The sequence below is a fragment of the Chionomys nivalis genome, chromosome 25 (assembly GCF_950005125.1).
Source record: "Chionomys nivalis chromosome 25, mChiNiv1.1, whole genome shotgun sequence".
In the NCBI taxonomy this organism is placed as follows: domain Eukaryota; kingdom Metazoa; phylum Chordata; class Mammalia; order Rodentia; family Cricetidae; genus Chionomys; species Chionomys nivalis.
In genome coordinates this window covers 18,641,611-18,652,166 of record NC_080110.1, presented here as the reverse complement: position 1 = coordinate 18,652,166, position 10,556 = coordinate 18,641,611, and positions in this window count along the sequence as shown.

Genomic DNA, 10,556 nt, shown 5'->3' with positions numbered 1-10,556 from the left:
TATAATCATGAGAGATGGCTCGGATAATCACTTCTTACCAATCAATCACATTTACTTAAGTACATGTGTTCATCATTTTGACAGATTGTTTTAATTTTGATGAATAAACTGGTTTTTTTTCAGCTTTGGTTTAGTGACCACATAAACAGAATCGCAGCAGAAGGTGGATACTAGTTAATAAATCATGCATAGATTATCTCTAGAATTTTCTCTGGTCATAAACATAAATCTTATGTTAAAAACTTTTAAAGTATAAAATGCAGACCCTTAAAAATGAGTCTATAATAAAAATAGTAGAATGCACTACTTTATATTTGGACAGACTTAATAATAAAATACAGTAATTGACATTTTAAGGGACATTCCCTGTGTGACGGTCTTTTCAGACAGTCTTATTTAATCTTCACAGGAGTCTTGATGCAGAGAGCCTGTTACCATTCCAAAGGTGACAAGTGAAGAAGCAAGGTATGCAATAACTCGTGTTAGCGCTGGTGACAGGACCATAATCTTTGATCTCAGTAGTAGAGCGTATTTTTATAAATGCTCAAGAAACAAGAGGTAAAGTTCTCACAACTCTTCCTGTAGAAATCAAATCATATGATCTTCACAGCGAACAGAAAGCTTTGAGTCAGAATGCCCAGTGGTATCCTGCCTCTTCCAATCACACATTCTAGGTAGAACAAAAATGCATAAAAGATGTGCATTAGAGCAAGCCCAGGAAACTGACTTAGTCAGTTAGAAGAATAAACTTACAAAGCACATTTTAGATGATTCCTTTGAGTCTATCTTTGCAGAGTTGGTGTTGGGAAACCATATGACAATTCTGATTAAAATATGTCTTTCTAATACTTGCTTATGAAGAGTACCCACAGCAAAATAGACTGATTTTTGTTGTACCAAAGGAAAGCAAAGTTCTATAACATGCTGTATGAATATAGGTTGCAGAACCAACTAATATGAAAAACATAGGGTTCGAAGCCACACGTGCTGGGATTGAAACAAGTTTTAACATAATAACCTTGTAACCATGAAAACATTATATAACATGTTTAAGTCCACTTTTCTAGGAATAAAATGACAATGATAGCGGTTATTATCCTATGGAAATATTTGATAATTGTAAAAGATACTAGTTATAAAACCATTAGACAAGAACATTGAATATTCTGTGTTGGAAACCATGAAATATCATTATTGTAAGAATGCTTCACATAGTATTAGACACCTAGTGTGTGTCTGGAAATGGTAACTTCTTTTTGTACAGACACTGATGTCTCTATCAATCTGATTAATTATTTAATAGCAGCAGAGTGTATGGCAAAGAGAGTATTCAAAGACCAGGCTGAAAACAAATACAAATATTAAGTAACCCTTACAAATAAGATTTCCATACAGGAAGAAACAGAAAGTAAGATCCCTTCTCCTCCATGTACCCATACAAAGCCCCACCCCTCTCTTAAAAAGATCAAAGAAATTCTCATAGGTTGTGGAGAAGGAGCAATTAGATGAAAGCGAAAGCAAAGCTGTGTGGTCTGTGGATTTGGAGTCAAGCCTGACATGTCACTGGCACTAAGATAGGAGCCTTGTAGACATCCCAAATGAACAATCCTCCCACATTAAAGATGTTACAGAAAACAATAACAGCTATCAAGGCAAGGAAGATAGTGTCATGAGAAAGGAAAAATGCATGGCAATAATTTCTTATAAAAGTTAACTCAGCCAGCATATCATGTTCCAGCACTGTGACAGCTAGCCAGCAGAGAGATTTTCGGGTCAACTCCAACTTGACTTCTTTATGTCTTGCAAACAAAGTGTGTTGTATCTTCAAAAATAAGGTCAATAGCCATCTAGCTATGGTGGGCTACTATATCAATGGTATTAGTCTATTTCGTTTGGGGGTTTCTGGAGCCAAAAGTTCCACTGAACACCGATATATTTTATTACTGTATTGCTTATTTAAAGCCTTCATATGTTATTATGTACCTAAGTGAATTCCTGACACAATCAGAAAAGATACGAAGAACAGTGTTGATGGCCCTGGAACTTTCCCCTGCTAAGCCTGTGCTGTGATGAGTTGTAACAGATCTAATAGAGCTTGGCATGGGGCAGGAGATCTAAGAAAATAAAATAAAATAAAAGTAACATATGTGTGCACAAGATTTTAATCCCCTAATACTTATAAAGATGGCATATGCACCAGCATACACACATCATTTGAGATCCTGTTACAAACAATGGAAAGGAAACCAAAAATTGTTTGCTTCAAGGACTTAAAAACTTCAACACTCACTTGATAGGTGGTCAGAGCAGGAAAAAGAAAGCAACTGTGTAAGATCGTAACCAAGAGTTTGAAACCAGCCTCAGCTACGAATGGATGGAGCTACAAAGCATCATTTTGAGTGAGGTAGTCCAGATACAGAAAGACAATTATCACATGTACTCACTCATTAGTGGTTTTGGAACATAATGCAAAGAAAACTAGCCCACAAATCACAATCCCAGGAACTTAGACAACAATGAGGACCCTAAGAGAGACATACATAGATCTAATCTACATGGGAAGTAGAAAAAGACAAAATCTCCTGAGTAAATTGTGAGCATGGGGACCTTGGGAGAAAGTTGGAGGGGGAGGGGAGAGGTGGAGAGGGGAGCAGAGAAAAATGTAGAACTCAATAAAAATAAAGAAAAGAAAAAAGACTCTCACAGAGAGACAACAGCAAGAAAGAAACAAGCAAACAAAGAAACAAACAAAAAACACAACACCAAAGAAAAACCGAAAATGCCTCCATAATTGGCAGGTCCCCACTAGGTTTCTCAACAATTGACGAGCATTCAGGAATCCACTGTATCTGCTTGCAGCTGCTTATAGCCCCAGGACAGGTGTTTTCTGGAGTATTCCCAGAGGTTCTCACAAAACTTCACATTGGTTTTAACTCATATGTATTTCACTATTGCCTCAAGAGCAATAGACACTTTTAGCCTGTTCTCCAATTTTCATTTCCCACATGAGTGACTCTTATTGGTGAATCTAGGGCAGTATCATGCAGACAAGGAGAAAAAGACAGAAAATAAGGGTCAAGAATGCTAAGGTCTGAACAATGTGACAATAATTTTTTAATTCAGGCAGTATGCTATCTTATAACAATCACAAACGTTTTAGCTGATGACTTTATAAAAAATGAATAGTGAGATATTTGATATTAATTTGTGTGATTTTGATATATTTTTCAGTACTAAATATATGCATGCCCCATAGATGAACAATAAACAAAAATGCTTCTCATTGACACTGACAGCTAGGACAGTCTTTCCAACAAATATGGTGGAGCAGCTGGACAGTCACATGCAGACAAGTAAAGTCAAACCAAAACATTCTATCATAATAAAATGAAATTTAAATAGAAAAAAAATAGTTTTAAAAGGTGAGGTACCAATTGAGCTAAAACTCTAAAAATTTTTAAGAAAACTTTTATGGCTTTGGATTAATCTATGTCTTAAACACGAGAAAAATACAAGCTTCACAAGCTAAAGTTAGTAAATTAAAAGGAAATTTTGTCTTCAAATGAATGTATAAAGTAAAATAATGACACTGGGGTCGAATTATACATGAATCATATCTGACAAAGTATTTATACATTGTGTCTAGAATGTATAAAATTTTTAAGACTTTATTATTAATTTTTCAAGTGATCTAAACTGAAAATAGGCAAAGGATTTAGTAAAACATATCTCAAAAGAAAATATGAGTATAAAATTGGTTCAACCTATGTCCCTCATAAAGGATATATAAACCCAAAACAGAAGACAATAACATTCCATATCCTTGTATGGCTGAAGGGAAAGGAGAGAATGCCAAGTGTTGGTTAGGATGTAGAGAAACTGGAATCTGCATACACTACTGAGGTTGCTGTAAAATGGCCTAGCTACTTTGAGAAGTAGATTGACATTTTCCCAAATGTCAAATATAAAACTATTATATAAAACAACAATTCTTTGTCTCTGTGTATATTCAAGATAATAGAAGACATCTGTTCATAAAATGTATATATGCATGATTATTACAGTTATATTAGTGATTCAAACTAAATATCAATAAATGGATGGATTTCAGATAAAATAAGGTTTACCCATACAGTGTTATTTGTTAATTAAAAAGAAAACAAGATTGAACCATGCTTTAGTATAAGTGACCCTCGAACATTGTCATGTTTGAATGACATCATACAAAAATCTGCATTTTTTTTATGAACTATCTCGAATAGGTAAAACCATGCAGAAGTTAAGTGGTGGTGTCTAGTGAAGAGGAAATGGATGTATAATAAGTGATGTAAGATTTCTTTGGGGAGAAATAATTTTTTTCTAAAATCACACAGTGAAGAATATACTAAAACCGAGTGCACCCTTTGAATGATTGAATTTTATGATATATGAGTGATATTTCAGTGGCCACTGCCTTTATGAAATAGAAGTATTGAAATCTGAAAAGATTCTTAGAAGTATAATGATTTAACTTATGTTAACAAGCTAGCATAAGATATCTATGTTGCAAAATGAAGAAAATACCATACAATGATAAAAAAAGATTAAATGTCTTCATAGGTATGTAAAATGAGGATTTAGACTGTTTTATACATTAGATAATATACATTAGATGATACAGTGGATAATATGTTTTATATATAATATGCATATTGACATAGTAGATGACAGATTGCCACAGGACAATGGTTGTGTGCTCTTTTCCCTCTGTTCAATGTGGCATCTGTACTCTGTGGCTCCCTGACACATAATTCTAATGGTTCTGCTTTCACCTGCAACATTGTTTTTGGAACAAGAATTGCTAATATTTAAACCTAGTGAAATTAGGGCCCTGGCAGAGGATTCTAAATTTTAAGAAATCCATTACATTTACATAAAATATGCACCATAAAATATGTGCTATAAAAGACAAACCATAAAAAATGAACTATAAAATAAACACAGGTAAAATATCATAAAATAAGGTCATAAAATGCAAATTTTAAGGTGCAAAAAGAATTACTAAAAGTGTTAACTTGGAGAGAATTTCGAGAAAAACATTGTTTTCTATTGACTTGCTGTTGAAGAAAGTTGCTTCTAAAACAAGTAATAGTTTTCCAACTGAAAACAATAGTGTGATGTTACTAACTCCATCAGGAAAGAACAATGAGAATTATTTCACAGAAGTGCTTTGATGTTCCCAGAACATGGTCACTCTCAGTGCAAATAAAACAACCACAGGTCTGAATGTTAAATATATAGATATTTTAAACACTTAAATTTCTAATTAAATCTCTGATTTTCTTCCCTTAAGCACTGTAGAAAAATGTGATTTTCTTCTTCACCAATAATTAATAAATAATCATTTGAATAATTTCTCTTTGATTGTTTCTCATTTAAAAGTGAAGCAAATAGTGATAGGTAGAAGGACTCTTGACTACGCTGCCATGAAACAAATTTAAATGATAGCTAGTAGCATTTTTTTCAACTATCATGATTGCTTTAGTCTTTTGGTTCCCTTCTGTCAAGAATACTTCACTGAAATTTTGACCAGTTTCTCCATTCTATAAGGCTCTGGGGTCATTCTTTGATGATAATCTTTGGGTCTTGCAGGGAGCATCCTCCATGTCGTGGAATGACATCAGTTACCCCAGGTAAGCAGGATTTCTCTGTCAGGTTAAATGGGGCTTTTTGAACTCTTGGCGGTAGAGTATGACAGTCCATCTCTTCTAGGGTTCTTAGTCTGTCAGCAGACTCATCACTGGGCTCAGCCAATGACTTAAATCACTGAATAAGACATCTGTCCAAGATTCCCACTGAGTCTAAGTAAATGAGAGGGTAAACTCATACCCATGGGATTACTGATTTTACGCTCCCCACCTTGAAGTACAGTGAGAGAGCATAAGGGCTTGGAATTGAGACAATGAGCAGAGTAGCTCATCTCTAGACCGTTATCTCAGTGCCTTCTGAACTCTATGTGAGGACAGAGCAGCATTCTTATGAAGCTAGAAATTAAGTTTACATCCTTAATGGTTCATGGTAATGAACCAATAGCCCAACAAAGGTCCTACTAAACAGTTGGGGCTGAATGATTCTGATTATTAAGAGAAAATGAGGTTGTTATGAAACAGTAAGGGATATAAAATAGAAAATACTCTCTTGAAAACTTTTCCTGCCTCTTTCTGTAGTGGGGGATATTAATAGGAGATTATAGGATTTTGATGTCGATAATGTTCTAGGGTCTGGACACCCCACCCTGTTAGAACCATAGCAGTGAAGACACCCACTGAGAACAAGGGAGACAGCACACAACCATCAGAAACAAGTAAGATAATTAGTATCGATTATTGCTTCCTAATCACTTTCAGAAGTAACTATAGTACCCAGCCATTTTTTCTGTAAGCTATAACTTTATTTGTGTATGTCAGCTTACATAATTTTATGTGCTGTAATTTGGGAGTGAACAGCCTTGTATCTTGTGTTAAGGTTTAAGAAAATGTCTTGCTATTAACCAACACCCTGATTTAAATAGTTGATAGAATTTAGATTCATTTCTTTGTAGACAGAAGCCCTCTTTGTTTGAACAAGAAGCAGTTACAACACACTAGATTTGAGGTTGTCGTTTCATTGTTGTACATAGGTTCTGAATAGCCGCAGTAGTGAGTAGGTTACATAACATTTTCAAGTACTTAATTAGCATGCACCGTGGTTTCTTTTTCTGGCTGTCTTCATTTCACAGGGACTGGAGGCCTAAGAAACACATTATCCAGAATGCTTTGCCGGCAGCTTTCTGCATTAGAATCTACTAAACAGAGGCCCAAAACTTCAAAGGGTCAGAGACAAGAAGAAACTTATTCTTCATCCAGTAGAGAATCATTGTGGGTTTCATCAAATTGTGGCCCTTTGTAACCAGAAACCCTGGGAACTATTCTCTTGCTGCTTTAGAGAACTAAGAGCATTGGGGGAAGATTCCTCTGGTTCCGGAGTAATAATAGTCTTATCCCAGCAGCCAATGAAACTGAGAAAGAGTCAGCACTGTGTGTGCATGGCCTCTGTTGTTCCAGCCCTTTTTGTATAGCCCTTAACCACCTGCCTTACTCATTTAGTTTTCGTCTTATTTACAATATCAAATGTACAGTTACTTTTTTTAAACTGAAATTTTCTTTCCTTTAAAAAAAAGAGGTTTTAATTTTACTTTGAAAATTTCATGTATGTGTGTAATGTATCCTGATTATATCTTGACGTGCACATTAGTGAAATAGTGGCAGGACAATCTGGGTAGCCAAAAAATATTTCTTTCAATTTGTAGTCAGCTCCACAGGAGAGATTTCACGTCTGGTACTGTAAGCATTGTCAAACCCCATGGATAGTGTGGACATCAGCCCTTGGGAGGATTCTATTGCTGGCATTTTGGTAAATAATCATGTTGTCAAAAATTCTTCTAAATATGTAAGTTTAGGACCATAGACCTGTGCTGCTTTTAACTTTGATCAGGGATGCTTCTTACTGTAATGGGCACTGGTATATTTACCTTCTTAAAATCTAACTAGTATAATGACGCTACTGAAAGCAATTCAGAAAATTTTAAATTTGACAATGGTAGTAAATTCAACTATACAATTTCAATAAGAATTGTTAGATTAACTTTTCACACTGAGAAGCTTTTAAGCAGGCATTACAGGATGAGAAGTGACAACAGATTGATGGGAAGTAACTTCAAAATCCTGTGCTTTAGGTTGGGGAGACGACTTCGACAGTAAAGGGCTCGATGTACAAATATGAAGATCTAGTTTCAATTCCCTCGAGCCAAAGAAAAAAAAAACCAGACATGGTGGCATATTCTTATAACCTCTGTCCTGGGTAGGTGGGAGGGGTGATTCCTCAAGGCTCAACAGTCACCCAGCCTGTCCTAACGGGAGGATCCAAAAGCACAGTGGATGAGTCGTCAGGAATGACAACTGAGGCTGATGATCTTCGGTCTTCAAATGCACATGCACAAAGGATTACACGCACCTGTCTCACACCAGTGCACCCACACACAAAAGAACATACACAAACCTGTATTCTATAATATAATTGCATTGAAGAAATATTTCTTGAGCCCTGATGTAGTGCTACACTGCCATGAAATCTTCAGGTGCACTGTAATTTAATTTAAACCTCGCCATGACCCCATGTGAAAGGTACTGTCATAAATATATGACCACAGAGACATAGAGAAAGGAACTCATCCTTGTGGATTCCAGGAAATTTACCTCTCACTGGGTTTCTCCCTAACCCTACAGCAGTTTTCTACATCAAATGTTTCATTCCGTGCTCTCCCTCTCTGTCCTTCCCACAACTCACCTACCCATTCCCTCATGTTCTTATCTCCTAACCCTCAATCTACCCAGGAGATCTCATCTATGCCCCCTGCCCAGGGTTATCATGCATGTCTCTCTTAGGGTCCTCCTTGTTACCTAGTTTCTCTGGAGCTGTGGATGGTAGTCTGGTTATCTTTTGCTTTACATCTAACATCCACTTATGAGTGAGTACATACTGTTTGTCTTTCTTGGTTTGTGTTACCTCAATCAGGATAATTTTTTCTAGTTCCACTCATTTGCCTGCAAATTTCATGATATTCTTGTTTTTTTTCCAGCTGAGTAATACTCCATTGTATAAATGTGTAACATTTTCTTTATCCATTCTTTGGTTGAGGGGCATCTAGGTTGTTTGCAGGTTCTGGCTATAACGAATAATGGTGCTATGACCATAACTGAGCAAGTCTCTTTGTGGTATGATTGAGCATCCTTTGGGTATATGCCCAGGAATGGTATTACTGGATTTTGATGTAAATTGATCCTCAATTTTCTGAGAAATCACCATACTGATTTCCAAAGTGACTGTACAAGTTTGCACTCCTACCAGCAGTAGAGAGTGTTCCCCTTACTCAACATCCTCTCCAACCTAACCAGCCATCAGAGTTTTTGATCTTAGCCATTCTGACAAGTATAAGATGGCATCTCAGAGTTTTTTTGATTTGCATTTTTCTGATGACTAAGGATGTTGAGCCATTCCTTAAATGTTTTTTTCTGCCATTTGATTCTTCTAATGTTAATTTTCTGTTTAGATCTGTACCCCATTTTTAAATTGAATTATTTGGTGTATTGATGTCTAATTTCTTGAGTTCTTTATATATTTTGGAGATCAGCCCTCTGTGAGATGGGGAGTTGATGATCTTTTATAATTGTGTCTCACCAGCATGGTTGCCTAAACATGAGTGACTTAAGGATGACACCAGTCACTGATAGCAATGCTAATGCAGAAGGAAGAAATTTATTGAGGCCTCAACCCTGTACAGGAATTACAGGCAGCTAACCAATACTGAGAGCAGGAGAAATAGTCTTCCCCTGAGAAGAGTATAGAGTATACCAATGGGTTCTCCAATACCATCTGGTCAGCTTTGAAAACACTCATACCAATAACATGATACTGACTGAAAAGTTGTATTTAGGAGTGTGTGTGTGTGTGTGTGTGTGTAGCATTTAAAGAAAAAGAGGCCATGAATTTTAAAGAGGGTAGAGAAGGAATACATGGGAGAGTTTAAGGGGGAGAAAAAGTAAGGGGAGAATGATGTAAATATAATCTCAAAAAATTAAAAGAAGTAGATAAAAGTTAAAGTGCATCACACAGGTATGATTAGGTTTTCTATAAATGGAAGTTTCCAGAGGTTGCTTTGGAACATGACTATATAAACTTGCCATTCATCATCTCACCTCCATTAATGCAATGGCTACATTGACAGCTAAGATTTGTGATGCAAGCATTGGCTAGGCATTGCACCAAGCAATTCGTGTATGTGTTCTGTATCAGCCTCAGTAACACCTAACTATTTTACAGACTGAGCGGTTGAGGCTTAGGTGATTTATTTGCCTGTTCAAAATGACACAAAAATGATATGAAATGGTTTCTCGGCCCAGTCAGGGCAAGCCTGGCACTTACTTGCCTGTCCAGCATCCTCCCCAATCTTTCTCCATGAAAGAAATGCTCTCTGTTCCTTAGAAAAAGGTCTAATCTCTTCAAGAGATTGAATAAATCCAAATTTAAGTTCCTTTCTCTTTCCCTCTCTATAAATACCTTTGTGAAAAGGAACTCATACTCAGGACCTAAATTAAACTAAAGTGGCAAAGAAAACGAGGACAGTACCCTAAAATAAAATCTACTTTCGGCTGTGTGGATAGTGACTTTATGAGGATCTCCTGGTTCTCAAAAATTCTGGATTTATTTCCCGCACAAAGAAACCTCTATTCCCCTAACTTTTTTTGTTGTTGTTGTTGTTTTGTTTTGTTTTGTTTTTCGAGACAGGGTTTCTCTGTAGCTTTGGAGCCTGTCCTGGAACTCCCTTTGTAGACCAGGCTGGCCTCGAACTCACAGAGATCCGCCTGCCTCTGCCTCCCGAGTGCTGGGATTAAAGGCGTGCGCCACCACCGCCCAGCTATTCCCCTAACTTAAAAGAAAAATGGAGTCAACTTAGAGAATGAAAACCTCTTTACTTCTAA